A 24249-nucleotide genomic window follows, 5' to 3' on the forward strand; every position below is an offset into this window, starting at 1 on the left:
CTCTGTTACCTAGAATTGCTTTTGCTATTCTGGGTCTCTTCTTGTTCCAAATGAATTTTTGGATTGTTTTCTCAAGGTCTATGAAGTATGCTGCTGGCATCTCAATTAGAATTGCATTAAATCTATAGAGCAGTTTTGAAAGTATGGCCATTTTCACTATATTAATCCTTCCTACCCAGGAGCAGGGGATGTCTGTCCATTTTCTGATATCATCTTCAATCTCTCTTTTCAGAGTGCCATAGTTTTCAGAGAAGAGGTCTTTGATTTCTTTCGTTAGGATGATTCCTAGGTATTTCAGGTTTTTGGATGCTATCGTGAAAGGAATTATTTGCCCTATTTCTCTCTCAGTGAGTCTGTCATTGATGTAGAGGAAAGCTATTGATTTTTGTGTGTTGACCTTGTAACCAGCTACTTGACTGAATTTGGTTATTAAGTCTAGAAGACTTTTGGTGGAGCTCTTGGCGTGTTCTATATAGAGTATCATGTCATCTGCAAATAATGACAATTTGACTTCATCATTACCTATCTTTATTCCTTTTATTTCTTTCTTTTGTCTAATTGCCATGGCTAATGTTTCCAGAACTATACTGAACAAGAGAGGTGATAGTGGACATCCTTGTCTTGTTCCTGATTTTAGTGTGAAGGATTTCAGTTTTTGACCATTTACTATGATATTGGCTGTTGGTTTTTCATAGATGGCTTCTATCAGTTTGAGGTAGAGACCATCTATTTCAATTTTTTGTAGGGTTTTTATCATAAATGCATGTTGGATTTTGTCAAATGCTTTTTCTGCATCTATGGAGATAATCATATGGTTTTTGTCCTTGGCTTTATTGATATAGTGTATTACATTGATTGATTTGCGTATACTGAACCATCCCTGCATCCCTGGGATGAATCCCACTTGATCAGGGTGTATGATCTTCTTGATGATCTTCTGCATTCTGTTTGACATTATCTTATTAAGGATTTTTGCATCTATGTTCATTAGTGAGATTGGCCTATAGTTCTCTTTTTCAGTTGGGTCATTCTGTGCTTTGGGGATCAAGGTGATGCTTGCTTCCAGGAATGAATTTGGGAGTATTGCTTCCCTTTCAATTTCATTGAAGAGTTTAAACAGTAGTCGTAGCAGTTCCTCTCTAAATATCTTGTAGAATTCAGCATTGAAGCCATCAGGGCCCGGATTTTTCTTAGTTGCTAAGTTTTTAATTACATTTTCAATTTCATTGGTTGATATTGGGTTGTTCAGAATTTTTAGGTCTTCTTTGTTCAACTTTTGTAATTCATATGTATCTAGGAATCTGTCCATTTCTTCTGTGTTGTCCATCTTATTGGCGTATAGTTTCTGGAAGTAGGTATTGATGATCCTCTGGATTTCTGCTGGGTCTGTTGTAGTTTCACCCTTTTCATTCCTGATTGCATGGATTTGGGCCTTTTCCTTCCTTTTTCTGACAAGGTTGGCTAAAGGTTTATCAATTTTGTTGATTCTTTCAAAGAACCAACTCTTGGCTTCATTGATTTTTTTTTTTATCATTCTCTTAGTCTCCATTGCATTGATTTCTCCTCTGATCTTCATAATTTCCTCCCTTGTATGAACTTTGGGGTTGTCCTGCTCTTCTTTTTCTACAAGCTTGAGGTTCAGCATCAGGTTGTTTAATTGGGCTCATTCTGTTTTCCTAATATGCATATTCACTGCTATGAATTTCCCTCTTAAGACTGCTTTCATTGTATCCCACAGAGTCTGCTATGTTGTATTGTCATTGTCATTTAATTGAAGGAACTGTCTGATTTCTTCTTTAATTTCCTCTGTGATCCATTGGTTATTCAGAAGTGTGTTGTTCAATTTCTACATGTTTATGAAACTTTTTGAGTTTCTTTTGCTATAGAGCTCCAATTTCATTGCACTATGGTCTGATAATATACAGGGGATAACTTCAATTCCTTTGCACTTACTTAAACATGTTCTATGTGTGAGTATGTGGTCTATTTTGGAGAATGACCCATGTGCAGCTGAGAAGAATGTGTATTCTGATTTTGTGGGGTGGAACACTCTGGAAACATCTGTTAAGTTCATTTGTTCAACAGTTCGATTGAGTTCTAGTATTTCATTACTTATTTTTAGTCTAGTTGATCTATCTTTTTGTGACAATGGGGTGTTGAGGTCCCCCACTACAATTGTATTAGTGCGTATATGACTTTTCATGTCCATTAGTATTTGTTTTATATAGTTGGGTGCACTAGCGTTTGGTGCATAGATATTTATGATTGTCAACTCTTCCTCTTGGATTCTTCCCTTTCCAAGGATGTAATGTCCTTCATCTCTCTTCATCAGTGTTGATTTGAAATCTACTTGATCTGCAAAGAGGATAGCTACTCCTGCTTTTTTTCAGGTTCCTGTCACATGCAGTATTGTTTTCCACCCTTTAACTTTCAGTCTATGAGTTTCCTTTTGAATTAAGTGTGTTTCTTGTATGCAGCATATTGTTGGATTTTGCCTCTTGACCCATTCTGCCAGTCTATTTCTTTTGATTGGTGAATTGAGACCATTAACATTGATGGTTATAACTGAAACATATTGACTTGTCATTGCCATGACTTTTTCTTTTTGTTGGGTTCTCCCCCTTTACATTGAATTTCTTGTCATGCCAGATGGGTTCCTTCTGCTTTGCTTCCTGGGGTTGTGATCCTCAATGTCTATTCCTAGGATATTGTGTAAAATTCTTTGGAGTGCTGGTTTGATATTCATGAAGTTCCTAAGGTGCTCTTTGTCATGAAAGTATCTTATTTCTCCATCCATTTTCAAAGATAGTTTTGCAGGGTACATCAATCTGGGTTGGAGGCTGTTTTCTTTTAGGGCTTGGAATATGTCAGTCCAAGCTCTTCTTGCCTTGATGGTTTGTGTTGAGAAGTCTGCTGTGATTCTGATGGGCTTTCCTTTGTATGTGATTTGTTTCTTTTCTCTGACTGCTTGGAGAACTTTGTTCTTCTGTTGTGTTTCTGGAATCTTAACAATTATATGCCTATGTGTAGATTTTTTTTTGATCAAGGCTCTTTGGAGTCCAATATGCCTCACTTATCTGTATGTCAAGCTCTTTTCCCCTGCTTGGGAAGTTTTCTGCCATTATTTCTGTGAAGAGATTTTTTTTTATGTCATCTCCACTCTCTCCTGTTTCTTCATTGAGCCCAATCAGTGTTATGTTATTCTTCTCTGCATCATCTAGCAGCTGCTGGATTGATTTCTCATGTTCCCTTATAATTTTGAAGCAATTTTTCTTTTCCTGGTCACTAATTGCAATCTTATCTTCTATATCTGAAATTCAGTCCTCACATTGGCTCATTCTGCTGTGTAGACTTTCAATGGAGTTTTTCATCTCCTGGAAATCTATTTGCATCTGTTTTATGGATTCCATTTGTTTCTTATGTTGGGATTCCATCATGTTCCTGAGCTCCTCTCTAGATTTATTAATCATGTCTTGCACTAGGAGCACAATTTCTCCTGTTATCTGAGAAATTCTTTCTGATTTCATTTTTTCCAGATCCCCTTTTGTTGCCAGTTGAGTGGGTCCAGGTGGTTGAGTATCAGAGTGTTCCATGTCATTTCACTTTGGGGTTGCTGTAGGTGATCTGGAAGTCTGGTTTTGAGACTTATTTACGTGTTTTCTCATTTCAACTGGGGTGAGGGGCTGTTAGTGCCTGCTCAGATTTCCTCCTCTGAGCTGGGAGAGGTGGGACAGGGCCTAGGATCAGCGGTAGGGATGGTAACCCAAAAGCCCTTTCCTGTGGGCTGGGAGCAGTAGGAGGGATGGTGACTGGGAAGCCCCTTCCTCTGGACCAGGAGCAGTGGGATGGCAGCTCAGAAGCCCCTACCTCTGGGCCAGGAGCAGCGGGACTCAGTGCCTTGGTCTGGTGGTCTGGTGTCCTTTGCATCTTTGTAGTGTGGAATCAGGTTGCTGCCTGTCTGCAGCAGGGTGATTCGGCATCTTCTGCATGACTTGGGACCTCGGTAGGGCATGGGCAGACCTGCCTGTCTGCAGCGGGTTGATTCAGCCTCTTCCATGTGTCCTCTACTTTAAATTCCTCTAGATTACCAATAATACTTCATACAATATCCCTTATCATTTAGGATCTGCCAACGGAAAGCAGAGTGGAAGCTGAAAGAGGAAATAAAGCCATTTTTCTGCCTTTGGTGGGACCTACAGTTGTGCTAGTGGTAGGAATAGTGGGTGTTGAGGTTTAGATAGGAGATGTGTGCCCAAAGGGCTCATGTGTGCAGAGGTGAGCCTTTTCAGAGAGACAGGACCACGAGCCCAAAGTCCTTGTCAATGGATGAATCCACTGATGAGTTCACCGCTAAGCGGGCTATTAGGACATCAGGCTCCTTGAAGGGAGTAAGACATGGGAGTGTGCCTTTGGGGACTTGTGTCTGGTCCCTGGCCCCTTCCTTTTGTGCTCTCTTATTCTCTCTGCTTCTGACTACCATAAAATGAGCAGCTTTTCTTTGCCATGCTCTTCACTCATGTTTGTCTTCTACAGGCCTAAAAATGATGGAGATGACTGAAAGTCCAAAAATCATGGATCAAAATAAACCTTTCTTCTTTTAAGTTGGTATTCTCAGTTATTTTATCAGTGATGAAAAGCTGACTAATGCAATGGGTAACACAGTACCTAGAGGATAGAAAAGCCATCAGCCACAGGGGGACAAATGCAAATAGAACACCACTGGGCCAGAAGGTGATGTGTGGGTGCAGGAGTCGGGGAGCAGGAAATCAATTTTGGACACAACAAATTTGAGATACTATTAGATATCTAAGTGGAAGCAACAATAATTGTATCATGTGGAATTTAAAAATGAGATTAGGATGCAGATATAAATAGGAAAATTTGTGATGTCATTTAAAGGTGTGAGATTGAGGGGCCATTAGAAAACAGAATACTATCTGAATCCTAAGGATGTCTGACATCAAAGCAGAAGTGAAAGCAGCAAAAGACTTTCCCAAAAAGTGACCAGTAGGGTAGCAGGAAGACTGTCAAATAAGATCCAGTGGCTAACCTTGTCAAATTGATTGATGAACCAAGTAAGATGAAGACTGAAAACTGACAGCTGGATTTAGCAATGGAGGTTATGGTGATCTTGACAAAAGTAGTGTATAAGTGCAAGTCTTAGACTAGTTTGTTAATCTTTTAAAACATTAAAATACATTTATTGAGGATAAGTTTTGTGCCAAGCACTGGAGATTAGATGTGAACTCCTGTCCTACTAGAGTATAACAATGGGCTACACTATCACACAGAAATAAACTTAAAAATAGACCCTCTATGGGCACATGTCTACACACATGTGAGCACTTGAAGAAGAAAGTGAGAACAAGCAGGCTACAGAAAGGTCAGGGCCAGAGAATGCACTAGATTGGATGCTACCTCTATGAGCTGAGGCTTGCTAAATGGCATTTATCTTAAAAGTTGAAGCATTTGGGATCTTTAAAAAGGAATTACTGAGTCTCTTTTGTTTTTTATTTGGGGAAGTATTTGACTTGTTGCCATAATTTGATTTTAATCAGATTTTATCTCTGCAGTGCTTAGCTTAATTACTGGTTTGATCAGACACCTAAAATATGAATTGTTGAAAAAAATAACACATTGCAGTCTTGCAGGCAAGATTGTTTTCATGGATTCTCTCTCCTGAATACAAGTGGTTGGTTATTCATGGCCATCCAGGGGCTGGAACTTGCAAAATGGCATTTTTCTCAGCCAACTATTGTTTGATAGAAATCATGTAAAGCTATATCTGAAACCCTAGTATTTTCTTGGATAACTTTCAGCAAAAAGTCCTGGACAAATTAATACGATTGCAACTGAAACAAAGTTTAAGTGGTAGGTACTCCAACGTGTATAATCTGGTCCCTAAGTACTAATCTTCTATGATTCTAAATAAGAAATCACCAGATGATCGTAAACAGTCAATAGGCTTTAAAGGTATTTCTATGCAGATAAAATTTCTCATTAAGTATAGAAAAACTCCACTTTTGCAAATATATTGTAAGTGCTCCCATACTTTGCATATTCTATTTGAAAACAAATAATTCTATAAAAACACTATTAAACAATCAAAGAATGTGTTTAGGCCATGAGAAAGTCACACTGTGAGGAAGTTTATATATTTTGTTAATTCAAGTAATGAAGCAATATTGGCATAGCTCATTTTGGACTCAGCCTAAGAGTGTTATTGAGTAGACAGATATGACTTATGCCTACATTCAGGTAATCTGAAATGAAAAATGTTGTATACCAAATACAGGCATTTTAAGGCAAAGATTTCCCCATTATAAACTTATCAGGAAGTGGGCAAGTATGAGAAATTATGGTCCTGTTCTTAGAAAAATAAAAGCAGTCAAATATTTTTAAAACTGCTTATGGTGGAAGTGATTAATTCAGTTATCTAACATATTTAGAAGAAAATAAAAGCTTAGGGTGAAAATAACACAAAAATTAACTGGTAAAATCAGGAAGCCCTACTGAACTTCTTGGTCTAGAATTAGCTTATAGTTCTGGATATAGCCAGAGATGGGGACCCTCACAATCAGTGGTAGGCATATTTTCTTAGATTTTGGTAATTGGGTCACAGAATTTGTGGCTGGAGTTTAAACTTCTTAGTCTTTGTTTATTTAGTTCTATTACTCTGTGTGTGTGTGTGTGCGCGCGCGCGCGTGTATGTGTTACTGAACCTAGGGCCTTTGCATTGAGCTATAATCCCAGACTTTGGTTTTTTCGAGACAGGGTAGTAAGTTCCTGAGTGGCCCAGGCTCTGAATGAACTGACCGTGTTCTCCTCCTGCCTTTGCCTCTGAGTGCTGGAATGACAGACACATCCAAGACCAGCTTCTTTTGACTGTGGCATTTATTTTTCCTCCAGTTTTCTTTAAGTGAAAAAGAAGTTGTTTCCAGAAGCACTTGGCACAATCTGAGCCTGCTTCTGCCTCTATATGTAATTTTAGACAGTTTATTAGCTAATGACATAACATTGCCCCATTTGTCAAAATTAGATTTGTAAGGGAAAAAATATCCCAGACACACCCTGGCCCTTCACCTTTTGTATCAGTGTGACTATGAATTCCTCTTTTAAAGGTTAGACAACCTCTTGGGTTGGAAAAATGACTGTGCTGTCTCCACAGGCTTTCCTTACCTGACAAGATGGCTGTGAATCAGGACAGGAAGAGGCCTTTTGTTATTTACTGATTGCATCTGTCTGCTTTGAAAGGATAACATGTTTTCTTTTGATAATAAGCATTTGGAGAAGAGTTCCCAAATTTTATTTCTCAGAATCAAGGGGTTGCCATAATATAAGTTGGGGAGGGAAAAGAAGTGAAGATGCCATACTAGAACCTTCCTAATTTCAAAGAATGTCATTCTGCTTTCAAATAATAATGTGCTACAGGTGAAAACAACTGTGTAACATGAATGTGTCATTTTAAAATATAGATTTTTGATACTTGGAGAAAAAAGGATATTAAATGAAATAGTAGTATGGTGAGAAAGAGCTAATCTAGGTATGGTAGAATTTGCTAATTGTTCCCCCAAATCCGTTGTCCTTTTGAATAGGATAGAAGAAATAAAGGTAGGTAGAAAAGAGACAAGGAAAATCCTAATTTTAAAATGAAAATCATAGCTTCAGGACACAAGCAAGGCTTAATTTTTATTCTCTTCCTTTCCACCTATAACTCAGTAAGCCTGGACAATTTGCTTTCCCCTGCAAATGAGCTTAGCCATTCTATTTCTACTTGCAAAGGATTCTCTGTCACCTGGGAGGGCCAACTCTCACCTATAAAGTAGGCTTCCTCTATAAATGGACCATTGTCTTTCTGTGCGTGGGTCATGCTCTTCCAACTCCCAAACCATGACAAATTCCACAGATTTCCACTGCCAAAAACACATAAAATCCCCAGCTCTTCTCCTTCCCTCCTTCCCTCCTTCTCCCCCTCTTTCTTGTCTGTACTCTGAGTGTGTGATTTAAATTTCTGTCTAAAAATATTTTTATGTCTTTTATTGATGTGTTCTGAAAACTCTTTTTCTGCGATGGAAGTCAGTGAACCTGCCATTTATCCTACAGGTAGTGTGGATTAGATTCCTTACTTCAGCTTGAAGAACCTCCTCAGACCCTGACCAGTAACATTTTCTCCTTGTGAGCCAGCCAAGAGGTAAAGGAGGCATTGGGATCATGACCTTGGTAATTTTAGCTGAAGGCTTTTTTCTTTTGGTTCCTCACTTCTCCCAACCCCTTGCCCTCTGTAGCCTACAGTGTTTCTTTTCTTTTCTCTCTTCCCTTCTGAAAACCTCTGCAGGCCTAGGTGTTCTTCCTTTTAAGTAGTTAGAGACTCCCAAGTCCCTAGGAAAAATATTGCTTACATATAAAAGCACTTGAGGACAGGAGTTAGCCAGAAATGAGAAGAGCTGTCGAGAGGTATTCTCTGTAATGAGCAACAGCCTCATTCTCTCTCAGGTCAACACAACCTGTTCGTGGGTCAGATGGAAGCAAAATTTGCTCATGATCAGATACATATAAAGATAGATGCATCCAGAGTCTCCAGAAAAGTTTCTCATGCAACTGTCATGGAAAACCTACTCCTGATGATGTAGGAGATACATCACTCCCAACCTGTGGATGTCAGATATGCTGAGTTCATGTCCCCTGAAACTGAAGAATGAATTCTAAGGGACAAAGGAGGTTAAGAGTAGGAAAGCCTTATTGACAGGTAGCTCCTGAGAGACAGGAAAGGTCCTAGAAGTGGGTTACCACTGAGGTCCTTTGTCAAGGGTAATACATACACTAAAGTCACAATGTGCATACAATGTGGGTCAAACTATAATCAGTCTATAGGATTATAAGTATAGCTGTTAGCTAATATTGATCAATAGACAAGCAGGTGACATAACAAGGGTACATGGAAGGAACAAAGGCATATTGGGGATGGGATGGGCCTGGATGCTCTAGTCACCCACCTGGCTGACTGATGCCCATCAGGACGTCCTGGACCAGGTGGTGCTAATTACAGTACAATTCCCAGTCACTGCGTATCCCTTATAGAGGAACATAGGTCTGGCCATTGTACCTTACCTTGAGGCCTGGTCTCCTTCAGATGTGCCTCCAGCCACAGTTTATTTTAAATTGATGGATTTACAAACATATAATATGAACTTTCAAATTTACTATTTTGAAAGAAAATTTTAGAGTACACAACCTCAGATAGGCCTGATGCCTTTATAGCCTCACTTGGCCCCTTCCTGACAGGGTTTCTCACAGGACCTGATTAGACTTGAGGGTGACTCATCATATGATGAAACAGCCAAACTATGTGAGCTGGTTGGAGCTGAGTGTCAGAGGGACAAGAGGACAAAAAGGAGAAGAAAAGATGTAAAACTGAGAAAAACAAAGGGAAGTAAGGAAAGAGTACTAAGACCTGCTGAGCAGTTCCAGGCTTTATGTCAAATCCTTGCTACCAATGTTAAATTCCAATGAAAGGCCTGAAATATAAGGCATTATTATTACATTGTCTAGTCTTTTATAAATGCAATGTAGCACACACATGAAAGGATACATTAAATATAAAAGTTCATTCTATTATGGATAGATGTTTGGCTAACATCAACCCAGGTATATAACAATCCTAGAATCTCTTGTCTGGTTTAAGGCCTGGCTCTCTGGGACCCCCAGAACACTGCAGACATGTGGCAGAATGACATAAGTTCTCGACTCCTTTGCCCTGTGGTGATAAAGTCCTGAGTTAGAATGGGTGTAACAGCAAATTGATTCTCCCTAAAATTCATATGCTGAGGCTCTAACTCCTATTGTGACTATATTTGGAGGCAATTAAAGTCAAACAGAATCATAAGGTTGGAGTACCAATCCAACAGAATTAGTGACCTTAAAGAGGAGACATTAGAGAGGTTACTGTTGCTGTGTCTGTCATGTGAGGACAGAGGAAGGCAGCATCTACCAGCCAGGAAGAGGATCCTCAACAGGAGTCACTGGTGTAACATTTCGTTTTTGAAATGGAACCTCCAGATGATGAGAAAATAAACTTCTGTGGGATGAACTGTCCGCCTGAAGGTATTTTGTTATGGTAGCTGGTACTGACTAATACATGGGATGGTTTATTGGACTCTTCAGCTTTGCTGGATGATAAAGTTTACCTTATCTCTTTCTAGTTTCCAAGTTTGCCAAAAGACTCAGCTTATTTTTGCCACAACTTTATTCTAATTTTTAAATAAGCAGAAAACATCAGAGAAAACATTGGCTTTTATTTTTGTGGGATCTGTCTTCTAAATTTTGTCCAAGTAATTCCTCTTTATCTGGTTATCTCTTTGATGCTTCTAAAAAGAAACTGCTATTATTATTATTTTAAATATTTTTTCCAAGTCTTTGTTTATTCTCAGTAGCAGTGTGAGTATAAATTACTTAGATTATAATTATTAGGAGGAAGTTTGTCATTGCATTTTTCAAATGCAGAAATTGAAGTTCGAAGAGAATTGTCCACCCAGTAGAACCTTAGTGTGAATTATTTGTTCTATTTTTAAAAATTCTGCTTTCTTACAAAAACTGACAAATGAATTTAGTAAAATTTGACTAAAAGGTTATGTGTTCAGTAAAAATGGTAGGATTCAATTTTTTATTTGTCTGTTACTTGCCTTCCCCTTATATTGAACCTTGGTTCACAACATTCCCTGCTCTACCAACCCTAGTTAGTAAAGACCAAAAGAGAGAAGATTAATGAAGGCTGTTGCTATTGTTGACTTCATACTTTGTACATCAAAGAAAACTGGATTTTTAAAATCGTGTGCCTAGGTGGTAAAATTATGGAATTTATCTCTAAAGGACTACTTATCCAATATTATCTTATTAATCCTCACAATGTGATCTTGATGTCACTATTTTACAATAGTTGCAATTTACCAGTGGGAAATGAATAACTTGACTAGAATCTTTATTTTAAAAATTCTGCATTTTGGATTCCCATGACTCCTGTGTAAATGTCTGGGCTGACTCTTCATATTGAAAACTTTGTAGTTTAGGTAATATATTAGTTTGCTAGAACTACCACTACAAAATACCACATCCTGGGTGGCTTTATACAACAGAAACTTGTTTTGTTACAGTTTTGGGGGCTAAAAATCAAAGGTGCCAGCAGGCCTCTCTTTTGTCTCGCAGATGACCACTTTCTCTACTGTTTTTCTACTATTTCCTTACATGATTATCCCTCTGCCTGTGTGGTGTGTATACTCATCTTGTCTTTTTATAAGGGCCAGTCTTATAGGAGTAGGACTCACCTTACTGACTCACTTTAACTTAGATACTCCTTTCAAGGTCAAATTCCACGGTGCTGGGGGTCAGGGTTTCAACATAGGAGTTTCAGGGGAACACAATTAGCCAGAGCATTCAATAAGACATTCAAAAGTAAGACTTTATATGAACATTCTCTAAGGATATTCTGCAAAAGAAGTGGTTAAAGAGATGTTTTTATTTGTTTTGGTTTTTGTTTTTTTGTGGTACTAGGGATCAAACTCAAGACCTTGCACTTACCAGGCAGGCACAGTGCCGCTGAGCTACACTGCACAAAAGAGATGTTTTTAAAGGGTAGTGTTAGGATGAAACTTAAAAGGTAGGGAAGAAATTTCTTCTACCTTGATACAAAACAAAATATCAAAATGGAACAGCAAACTCAATAAAACCAGGCTTATACTACAACATTATTTTTTGGTACATATGGATAATTATGAGAAGAATCTTCAATTTCATTTATGTGGAGAGTTATTTTGCACTGCACACTTTAGTAATAAATGAGTGGCTGAATTGCAAACAATGTTATATGCTTGGGTACTTTATGCTTTGGAATTAAAGAACCAGATATTTTAATAATGTTGTTTCTCCAACTCTACTGAGGAGAATAGGTACACAGTGGAAGACTGACAGAATCTATTTAAGGCCAGACAGTTTTCATACTTCTAGAAAGAATCAATAAAATATTTCCTCTAACACATAAAAGAGTCACACCTCCTCTTGCTTAAATCTTACTTCTGTGCTTAGTGTCTGCCCACTTTTATCCCCGACTTTCCTGAATTTTTGACAGGAAAGCTCACATGTACCAAGCTTCTGGAAGGAGGAAGCTCACATTGCCTTTTCTGGCCTCATGCAGAGTTGCAGACTGAAGTTTTTGTTAGGAAAGCTGGGAGATCACAATGGCAAGAGGGTAACTTCATCATGTAGCAGAAAAGACTGCCGGGCTGAGTAAGTGCAACTCTAACAAAGTCTGGTAGTTAAATACAAGGGAAAAAGGAGGCAGCAGGAAACATAATAACTCAACATTTTCTACAGGCAGAGTCCAAGAAAGCCATGTACTTTCCAGTCTTGGAGGGAGTGATGAACTATGCTGGTGCAAGGCCCTTGGTGAGATGGAGGATTAAATGGCAGATCACATTGATTTATGGTTGCTTTGTTATTTTACCAAGCAGTTTTCCTTTTTGTTTCTATAGTCAAATCTGAGAGACATTTCACTTTCTTAGAGATGTTTGTATCACTACAGGGCATTTTAGAGTTCAGATAAAGAACCTTCCAATGACTCCCAGAAGAAACACACCTTGTGCCCACACAAGAGTTTGGAAATGACTGAAATTGCTGCATGTTTGAGTATTACTGGGGGAAGCAGGTGAACATTCACCAGCAGGAGCATAGAAGGTGGCTATGAGACCACTTGGGCCATATGGTTCCCACAAAATTCACTGTGAAGTACAAGCTAATGGAGGAGTGATGCTTTAGATTCAACACCAGGTACCAACGCTCCATAGGAAGCTAAGGTCCACCATCTTATGTCATGTAATATTTCAGCTGCCATTTTAGCAAATGAGGAGGACTTCACTAAAGAGAAGTATGGCTAATTTCAACATAAAGCAGTATAGCTGCAAAAAGTGACTCAGGTACTCAGAAATCTATTTATTTTAATGTAGCTTGTGTTCAAATAACACCCTAAGAGCATGAGGGTTAAGAAGAGAGGCTGTGGAGGCAAACAACCTGGTTTCACTCTGGTCTCTACTCCTTGCTAGTTCTGATACCGTGGATGACTTTCTCACTTGCCCTCTCTGATGCTCAGTCTTCCCAGGTGTACCATGAAGGTAATATAATGTCTTCCTGATTATTAACACCACAATGTTATGTGGGCCTTTTAATATTGTAAACAAAGAGGACAGACAAAAATCTGAAATTTGAAAAAAGATTTCTAGTTTCTGTATTTTAGGAAATAATTCTGTCTTTTAGGAAATAATGATTTTCTGGAACATTTACAATGAGTCTTTGAAGGGCCGGGAATTTAGCTCAGTGGTTTCACTGCCTGCTGCGCAAGCACAAGGACCCAAGTTGGATCCCCAGTACCAAAAAAACCCCAAAACAACTACAATAATTCTTTGGTTTATATGAATCTTGACTGAAGCGTATTCCAGAAGCCTGTGTGTAATCATACAAAGCATCTTCTCTGCTCCCAGAGTCTGGATTCTGCCCCCACTTAGTCCCAGCCTGAAGCCTCAGCTGGGAGCTGCGAGTCCCTAAAGGAAGCTGTCACCCCCAGAGACTGCATTTGCTCAGCAGGGAGACCCCCGGGCCTTCAGGGGCTCCCTGTAGGTCAGCGCAAAGAGGGGTCTGGGTATGCACTACTAGGGAGAGCAGCTGGAACACTGGGGTAGACAGGGCCACTTGTGGGGAATCTCAGCACTGCTCATATAAATTGAGCCAAATGCTCATTTTCTGATAAGAAAATGATAAGGGTATCTTATAGAGTAGAATTCAAAAATCCATATAAAGGGGCTGGGGATTTAGTTCAGTGGTTCTGGCGCCTGCCTTGCAAGCACAAGGTCCCAAGTTCGATCCCCAGTACCAAAAAAACAAAAAACAAAGAAAAAACCCAAATCCATATAAAGAAGACCTTAAAAATTTGATGTTTAAAGAGAGCAGAATATAAAGCTCTTCCCCTACATTAAGGGGAGGTAAGGATGGTATACAGACAAATGGTTAGCTCTGCTGTGGTTGGCACTAGATTCTACACTCCTTACCGGGAAGGAGTGCTCCTAGTTTGCTGAGCTCTCCTAACTGACACATAGTAAAGAACTAAATCATTTTTGATTCTTTTTTCTGGTGAAAATGTGGTAGTTTTGCCTCCAATTGTTCTTTTAAAATCTTAGCTGTTTGGCTGAATTGTCATTAATTATTGGTCTTTATTCTCCTTAATTTCCTTGTCCTTTTCCTTTTAAATAATTAAATCAACATTATCCTGGCATATGAGAAATATATAATTGATCAGCTAAGGCTATTTTAGGCAGCTTTTGTCTGTTATTGTATAGTTCAGGAAAAAAATTTTTTTGAGACAGGGTCTCACTATGTAGTTCAGTCTGGCCTTGTACTCATGGAGGCCAGGCTGGCCTCAAACTCATGGAGATCCTCCTGTTTCAGCCTCCTGAGTGCTGGGAGTACTGGCGTGCACCACCATACCCGGCTAGATAAATTTTAGTTAAAGAAGAAAAATTTTCCAACATTAAAAGCTTCAGAATTTTAATTAGACACCACAATTATTTTCTTAAGTTTAATATTTTTCTGGGGTGGGAAGGAAAAAAACAACCAAGTCTATCCCTTTGACTCAACACTTTATATTTTAACATGTTTTTAATATTTGAACAATGACTCAATGAAGCTAGTTTTTTGGGTTTTTTTGTTTTTTTTGTTTTTGGTACCGGGGATCGAACTCAGGTCCTTGCGCTTGCACAGCAGGCAGAGAAACCACTGAGCTAAATCCCTGGCCCCATCAATGAAGCTAGTTTTAAACAACTAGTCATGATTTCTGAATCTTTTTTTTTAAGGGGCTGATGTTACTGGCTGTGTATAAATTGTTTAAAGGCAATGTTGGCAAACTCCAGTCTGTGGGCCCAGTGTGGTGTGCGGCTTTTTTGTGTACAGTTCAAGAATTAAAACTGGTTTTTACATTTTAAAATGCTGTAAGAAAAACAAGAAAATTTGCTACAGAAATTGTATGTGCCCCCAAACCTAAAATATTTACTATTTGGATGTTTACAGGAAAAGATTTCTGGCCCCTGGTCTCAATGGTTATACAACATATTGCTTTATAATTCTCATTAGTGGTCCCCTTCCCTCTGCCTCAGTCCATGAGCTGTCCTGAACTCAAGGCAGTTTGACTGTCCAGCTCCTTCACAAAGTGTGGGTTGGTTTAACAAGCAAGCAAACATGATAAATCATTACTCATTAAAAAAAAAAAAATCCCTGTGGCTTTTCCTAGTTGTTTCGTGGCTATTATAGCAGCATTTCTCCCATCTCCAGCCTTTCTGCCAACTAGAATTCACCTGTGCTGATCTTAAGCAGAATCTTGTTCTCTGGGGCTGTGGTCAATTTATAGTGTCATTCAAGAATAAGCCCCATTAATAGATGGTAAAGGAAAACAAAACTGAAATTTGGCATATAGACTGGTGCTCAAAATGTGGAAATCCTTTCATGGTGAGAAAGAAGGCATAAAAGAAGTTCAGTAAAGAATCAGTTAGACAAAAAGTCTTTGTGTTTTAAAATGAAGACAGAGATGGGCAATTTGGGTGTTGGGGACTTATAATTTGCTACTTGTCTGACTTTTTCCTTATGTGGAAATGGATGTGTGAAAAACGTAATTTTTTTTTTCTGCAGGAAACAGAAAATTGGTTCTCAATTACTTTCCCTCTCTCTCTTTTTCTTTTTCATGATCGGTGGTGATTTACCCCTTATAGTCAGGAACATGGGCTCCTGCTGACATGCTGGCCACAGCTAGGTGACCTTTGTTTTTACTGCTGCATATAGGAAAATTCTTCCCATTAACTAAAGAGAGGAAAATAGTCCTACCCAGAGCTAGGGCAGTAACTAAAGAGAACATGCTGTTGGGTTAGGCCATTTTAAAACAAACAAAAAACAGGTCATTTATATTTTCACCTCTCATCAGACTCCACGGGTATGTGAGGTTTTTTTCTTTTTGTTTTTCCTCTTGGGGATATCTGATAATGGTCTCTGTTTTCAGAACCCTACATAAAATAATTACATGTATGTATACTATTAAATTATTAGGTCATAGTCATGAATTGGGTACATCCCAGTTCATTTCATTTGCATTGCTGTCAATTGCCCAATTATATTTATTTGATATCAAGTTTAATTGAGAAAATAAAGAAGCAAAGGATTCAAGTAATAGTTTTTACATAGACATGCAGTTTGGACAGGCTACTTAAAAGAAATCCCTTAGGACTTTGTGCGAATGTACAGCCAACCACAAAATCATTCCTGGGATACTTCCTCTTGTCCAGCTCTGTAGGATTCTTGCTTGTCCCATGGCCTTGGAGAAATGCATGGCCTTGCTTTCTTGCTCAGGGCCCCTTCCCAGAGCGCTGGCCACAGCCCTGCCTCTGACCTTTGGGTAGAGGGCAACAGCCACTTCCTGGCTGCCAGCTAACAATATCTTTGATCCTTCTTTTAAGAAAGCAAATCTCAGGGATGGATTCCCAGTCAAAGGAAGTCAGGAAGAAAGGAAGAGTTTATAACAAAATAAAAATATAAAGCACTTTTGATCATTTAAAGCTGCATATTCTGACCTGTCCCATTTACTACCTGGTAAACTTTTCAACGTGGAAGGATATTGTTACAAAATGTGTGATTAGCAGGTCAGCTATTCATTTTAGATCGAATGAAAATGTGTCTAATTTATCTTTCATGTGTTACTTACAGAATGAAGCAAGCAAATCCAAGAGGAAAGGAAATTTTTAATTTATTTTGGGTGACTTTAAGATAACACATTCAAATGGCCTTATCACTATTAACCTAATAACAAATAAAAAACAGTGACTGGTGCCTACAGTCTGCTATAGATTGGGTCCCCCCAAAAGCTTGTGTTGGAAACTTAGTCCCTAGTGGAATAGTGACAGAAGGTGGGGTCCTATGGGGGTATTTTGGTCATGAGAAATCCACGTTCATGAGTGGATGAGTGCCAAGTAGAAGAGGACTGAGCTGGTGAGTTCAGTCTCTGGCTCTTCTACCTCTCTGTCTCTCACCTTCCCACAGGTGTGAGACCCTGCCTTCTGCCTTTTGCTCTAGAATGAGGTACCACAAACATCTTTACCAGCTCCCTAGCTCCTGAAACTGTGAGAGATACATTTATTTTCTTTATACGCTACTGGGTGTCAGGCATTCTGTTCTAGTACCACAAAACCAACTGAGATACCACCTGTGCAACACGAGGCTGTCCGCTGTGATGTCAAGAATGATGTGCAGGGATTCCAGTACTGTCTGGAGTGTCAGAGGGTCAGTACTAAGCACCCTCACTTCCTTCCCTTCCAGAAGTTATGCAGAAAGACAAACTGCAAGAGACAGGAGCTGCTGGGGAGCCTGCTGCCTGGTCTGTTGGCATGGTGGGCGTGCTAGTCCTTCAGATCCTGGCTGTCTGGGCCAGCTGCAGGGTTCCCTCATGGTGGCTGGCCTGGGAAGCACTCAGAGCACAGAGGAGCAGAGGGGGTGGGCAGATCTGAGGAACAAGTTCATCCCTGCAAGCCTACCCCAGAACACTCACTGCTTCTTCCAATCCAGGGCTTCGGACCAGGGAAACCCAATAGGGCAGAGTTGTGCCAAGGCAGGCTCAGACATTGCCTATATTTAAAATTTTATAATTTTGTTCATCATAATTTTTTTTGTCTTCATTTTGACCTTTAAAACATTGCTCTGTAATAGGTATATTTATTGACTGTTTTTGTGCCTCCTCAAATTTTGCACTCACGGTGAGCACCTCAGTCACCTCACCAGTCCCTGTCCTGCAAGAAGCTCAAAGGTAGAGCATGGAGACCATTCTTTAAAGGGCTGTCCGGGGATACAGTTCCAGCTGGCTGGATGTTTGGTGGCTTAATAAACCATACCACAGCACAGATGCGCTCAGATACACAAGTAGTCTGGGAAGCTTTTTTTTTTTTCCTTTATTTTAGTCATTATGTTGGATTTCTCTTGCTAAAAGGGAAAAAACCAAAAGCCAAAGAAGCATCAGAAATGGCAGTGATACTCAAGCATGCTGCACATAAGGCTGGTTTTCAGTCTTCAGAATCAAGTTGTTATTGAAACAAATACTTGGTATGCCTTGATCTTCCTTAAGATTCAAAAATATAGGGCCAGGGATTTAGCTCAGTGGTTCTGGTGTCTGCCTCGCAAGCGCAAGGTCCCGAGTTTGATTCCCAGTACCAAAAAAAAAAAAAGATTCAAAAATATAAAAATGCATAAAAATATTATGAAAAGTGTAAATGCAGAGTTGGATCTGTTGAATGCACAAATGTATTCAACTAGGTCTTGGTGCTATGTCATCAGAAGGACAGCCTGTTCTCTGACATGCGTGTGCCTGCCTTTGGAATTCACAACATATTCCAGGAAAACCAGATCTTAACTGGCTTGGTTGTTTACTCTGAAGAGAGCATATTTGCACCTCATTTTTCTTCTCTTCAGTTTGTTTACATTGAAGCAAAGCATTCTCACACAGGAAAAGACTAGACAGTCTTTGTCAATGCAGGGAGCTTTCTCTTTGCAGAGTCAGGAACTTCATGTCTGCAAAGCTAATTATCAGGAGATTGTAAACCAGCCCCTCAGGCTCCATGTCTGTGTCTTTGGCCTTTGCCAAGGGCAGAGTGCCACCACAGACTCACAAGATATGCAAATAACGGGTCTAACTTTAATAGCACTGTTAGCTTGTTTTCTGATGGTGGCAAGGAGATATTCATTCTAAATCATTTTGGTGGATTCGAGAGAGCTCTATTCCAGAAGAATAGCCCAGTATGAAAATCATGACCCGATTAAATGTGGCATCTTAAATTTTCACACTGCATTTACCAGTAATGGTCAATCTTTCACATTTGAAGGAGAGCTAAGCAAATCATTAGATCAAATTTATGAATTGTATAGTTACATGAGTTTGGCAATTCAAGATTATTTCTGGTGAATAGCTTGTTTAACTCAGAGCAAGATCCAGTAGCATGGCCACAGGACTAGAATCACAAAAGTTTGACAATGCAAAAGAATTATTCTAAATCTGTAGTTTAGTTCTAGATGACTTTCATAAACCAAATTTCTAGACCTCTTGATTTAGACCTAAATGTCCCACAAAAGACTCATGTGTTTACAGGTGGGCCTTTTGGAAGGTGATCAGATCCTGGGACACTGTACTCATTAGTAGATTAATACACTGATGTGTTCATAGGAAACGGGGACGGGTGGAAGAGGCGGGTCACGTGGGACATGATCTGGAAGGGCACAGTGTTGCCTCTGGCCTCTTCCTCCCTCTGTGGCTCTCTTGCTCACTGTCTGCTCCTGCAAAGTGAGCAGCATTCCTCTACCATGCCTTCCTGCTATGATGTTTCTGCCTTGGAGGTGGCCAGTCATAGCCTCAAGACTCTGAAATTATGGGTCAAAATAAACCACTTCTGTTTTAAGCCGCAGTGTCTGGTGTTCTGTCTCAGTGACACAAAGCCTATCAGTATACCTGTGAGTCCAGTGTGGTAGTCACTTGCCAGCTGTGGCCTCCAGGCACTCAAGATGTGGTTTGACTAAATTGAGATGCACATAAGTCTAAAATGCAGGTAGGATTTGAAAAACTTAGTTGAAACAATATTGTGGATATAATTGGTTAAATTATATATGTTATCAAAATTTATTTCATCTGTTTCTTTTTACTTTGTTAAATAATACTACTAGATGGTTAAAAAACTAACAAATAGTTCACATTCTATTTCCCCTACAGTGCTGGTCTAGATGTTTGGGAGGCAAACACTATGGAGAGAGACTGATAATGTTTTGTTCATTTATAGCGGCTTTGAAGTATTTTAGAAGCAGCATTAACTTACACAATCCCCTGTGAGGAGAATAGGAAATGCCTCTTACTAGAATCTCAAGGAAAACAACATCAAAGGATGTGGTCATCTTGACTATGATTCATGAATGAGAGACAACCTTGGGGGCATGCTTCAGAAGGCAGAAGGTCAGCTGTTTACCCTGTTACTAATTCCTTCTCAGGGTTAGTTTGAAAACAGAAAAATCTTGACATAGGTGTAGGGTGTGGTTGTAGGTGCTGGGATTTAGGAGCAGGCAGTGATTTTCCTAGAATACCTGTTAGAGAAGAGGGTCTCAACAAATGTTTGCCTAAATGAGATAAGAGCATCTGGGTTTAAATTAAAAGCCTCATGTTGCAGAATTTTTGCTGGCTGTAAGAAGTGCCATGATGGATTAGAAGAAAAGGACCAGATATACGGGGTTCCAATTCTCTTACAAATTCACCACTGATTTAGAGAGCAGAGTTCTCTTTCTCTAGTGTTACCTTAGCTACTAGATGACCTGGATGTGTGGTCCAACATTTCTCCTTTCTTTGTCCTTTGAGCAGCAGAAACAAAACATTTAGCATACAGGAAGTTGTTATATGAGAAGACTACCCACTTTTACTGGGATAATCTGTGAAATAACCTAGTTGAAAAGCTCTTGTCTAAAATGACCACAGGATGTTCATCTTGAACGTGGCTTTTAAAAAATCTTCCATGCCATAAGGCAGAGATTGTGCCCAGCACAGTAACTACCATTATCATGTACGATATTACTGTCTAATTTGGCTTTGGTGCCCCACTGATTTTAACAACATGGCAAAATTAACAGTTTCTATAGTAGCCACTTAAAAGATATGCTCATTCTGCTGCTCTGTGGGAACATGAGGCCTTTTGTGTTGTTACTATTAGTTTGAAATCAAATTGGTGGCCAGCATATTGTCCAACACCTGCTCTGTGACTATCAGTGGTGATGTAGTGTTGGAGGCCTCATCACAAGCGGCAGCTCACTCTCTCCCCTTTAAAGGCCCTAATGATACCTTCTTCCTAAATCACTTCTGCACACACTTGGTCTCTTAAAAGATGGGCCTGTTTTTACCCCATTCTAGAGATGTGGTAGGTCACAAAATGAGATACAGCTCTCAGATTTGACAATTTACTTAGAAAATGGACATCTTCAAATTCTTGGTGGAGAACATCTGAGCAAGCACAAAAACTTCTGCAACCCATAATTGCTAGTTTGGTTTTTTGTGGATTAGATTGCAAACTTTGATTCTCCTACCCCCACAGAATTCAACACTTATAAATGCAGCATAAATTCTCATACACTGTAATTATTGTGGTCAATTATGTTAGACCAAGCACATAGTTTTTCCTCAAACATTTTCATAAGCAAGGAAAACTTGCCTTCATGACTCATTTTTAGGGATGAACTAACAAGTTTGGGTCATGTGAGAGCTGGCTCACTGTATTTTTCTCCTACATTTAAGATGTGCTGTTATATATTGAAAACAAACTAAATTAACTCTATTACCTTGATTGGAACCAGATGAAAAAAATAAGTCAGTGATTTTGAATTCTGGGGCAATCTTTATACTGAGCAGATCTCTTGTTTATCAATTAGCATGTGACCAGATACTTTCTAATTAATGCCATTTGTTGTTATAAGCTTTATGGCAGTGTCATTTAAAACACCAAAAATTCACTCATTATAAGTGTACAACTAACTCAATTACTTTTTAAGGTAAATTTGCATAGCAAGGCAATAAACACCAAATTTCAGTTTTGGAACATTTCCAATACTCCTAAAAGTTTCCCCATACCCATTTGTAGTTCATCTTCTCCCCGATCCTACCCCAATTCTCAGAAACCACTGATCTGCACTTTTCATTATAAATTTGCCTTTCTGAAGGTATTTAATCATGTACTAATTATGCTTCTTGTCTATGACTTCTTGGGGATTTGATTATGTTGTAGCATGTATGAGCCACGATGTCCATTTATTGCCAAATAATATTCCATTGCATAGATTTCCACTTTTCTTTAATGCATTTACCATCTGATGGATATGAAATTGTTTCCAACTTGGGGATGCTCAGAATAATGCTGTTAGGGTCATTTATCTTCTTGTTTTTGTGTGGACATACACTTTAATTTCTCCTGCAAGGATGTTCAGGAATTGAATTGCTCTGTTGTATTCTAAGTTTATGTTTAACAGTTTAAGAAGCTACCAAATGTTTATTGAAGTAGCTGAGCCATTTTACATTCCATGATCAGGTGGGAGGGCTCTCATTTGTTCATGTCTTTGCCAACACTTGGTATTGGTTTTCTTTTTGATTATAGCCATTTGAGTACATAGCTTATCATTCTGGTTTTATTTTCATTTTCCTAATGATAAGTGAGTATCTTTTCATCTTCTTTATTATTTGTGCACCTTCTTTAGTGATATGACTTATATTTTATATATATTTTATGCATTTAATGTAAGTGTAAATTTTTTAAGGACCAACATGAAATATACATATTTTTTCTATTATACCTAGCAGTAATCATTGACAATCATAATGATAACCCAATGTTATATTTAAGTCATAATGCATAAAATAAATTATATTGAGAGGCCTACACTGATAAAAGAGCTGTCTATAATACAATTTTGGAAAACTGGTCAAAGTAGCTATTTTTGAAAGTGTTTCTCTTGAAACTTTTGCACTTTTTTTCATAAGAGTGCAGACTCTGGAATTAGAATTGAACTTGTTTCCCAGTTTGAGAAATATTTCCTAATTACTTGGCATCTTTACGTGATTTTCTTTTTTTTTTTCCCATTAAGTTTATCGGTACATTTTCGGTATAAAATACAGTTACATTCATCATTGGGATCTTGTACCATTACATGAGTATCTTGGTTCTTCTTTTTTTTCGCCTTCCCTTTCCCTCCCTTCACCCCCTCCATACCTCCCTATTTGCAAAGACCTTGTTTCCATTTTTTTTTTCATATTTTTTCCTTTCCCTTTTTTCCCTTCCCCTACCCCTCACAATTCCCCTGCTCTTTTAGACCTTTTCTTCCTGTTACACCATATCAGTTATACATTTTTTAAATTACAATATTAAGATCTAGGAGACATTAACACAGATTTTACAGAATTTAAAAGGATACAGAAAGCATATTACAAAAATCTCTTTTGAAATAAATTTGACAACTTCTAACAAGTACCTTGGAAGACAAATTAATGAAACTAACTCTGGAGGAAATATAAAATTTGAATAGCACCTATTAAAGAAAGTATATTCCTAGCTTGAAAACCTACCTATATGACAACAGCAGGCTCATAAACATTTTAACTGATAAATTATGTCAAACAATTAAAGCAGAAAAAAGAAGGAACACTTCTCCCCTCATTTTAGGAACTCAACATTGTGCTAATCCTAAAACTGGATAAAGATAATAGAAGAAAAAGTATGAACATAGATAGAAATTTGTTTAACAAAACAAACTATTAGATGTCAGATCTGGCAGTATGTAGAAAGTGACTTTATTATAGGGATGGTGGTGTTGGTTCAGCATTGGAAGATCTATCCCCAAAAATCATCATTTTAACAGAGGAAAGGCAAAGGCCATATGATCCTGTCACTAGTTGGAGAAAAAGTATTGGACTAAATTCTACTGCTGTTCATGGTAAAAGCTATCAGGAGACTAGAAGTAGAACAGAAACTTCTCAACAGATTAAAGACATGTACTCCATACTTCCAGCAAGAACGCCTTATATGAATGGAGAAGATACAATGATTTCTCCTTAAGGTGGGGAACAAGGGCAGATATGCTTACTCTTCATCTGTCCATTAAACTTTGAAACCTAGGCCCAAACCGAAATAGTCTGGCAATGAAATGACACAATTAGGATAGGATTGGAAAGGCAGAAGCAAAATCTTTATAGGTAGATGAAATGATCATCTACAGAGAAAAAACTAAGAAATCTCTAGGAGCACCTAGAACTTGTATTTGAATTTAGCAGGATTAGAAAACACAAGGTATGTATAAAAATTCAGGTCTGTGTATACTTGCTATAAATGAAGAATTGGATATTGAAATTTAAAAGTTATGTAGAAGTACAAAGGACCTAGAAAAGCTAAAAACAAAAACAAAAACAGTGTTGGAAGACACTGTTAAAATCAGCACCTAATTTTAAAATTTCTTCTAAAGCTACAGTAATCAAAGCAGTGTTGGTGTAAGGAAGGACATATAGATCATCTGAATAAAACAGAGAATCTAGAAATAGAACCACACATATATGGTCCACTGAGTTTTGAAAGATTAAACATTAGCATTTTATAGAATATAAACTCAATTCAAGAGCCA

The sequence above is a fragment of the Heterocephalus glaber genome, unplaced genomic scaffold (genome assembly GCF_053883595.1).
Source record: "Heterocephalus glaber isolate CG9 unplaced genomic scaffold, H.glaber_assembly_v1.0 deba00000896, whole genome shotgun sequence".
Lineage (NCBI taxonomy): Eukaryota > Metazoa > Chordata > Mammalia > Rodentia > Bathyergidae > Heterocephalus > Heterocephalus glaber.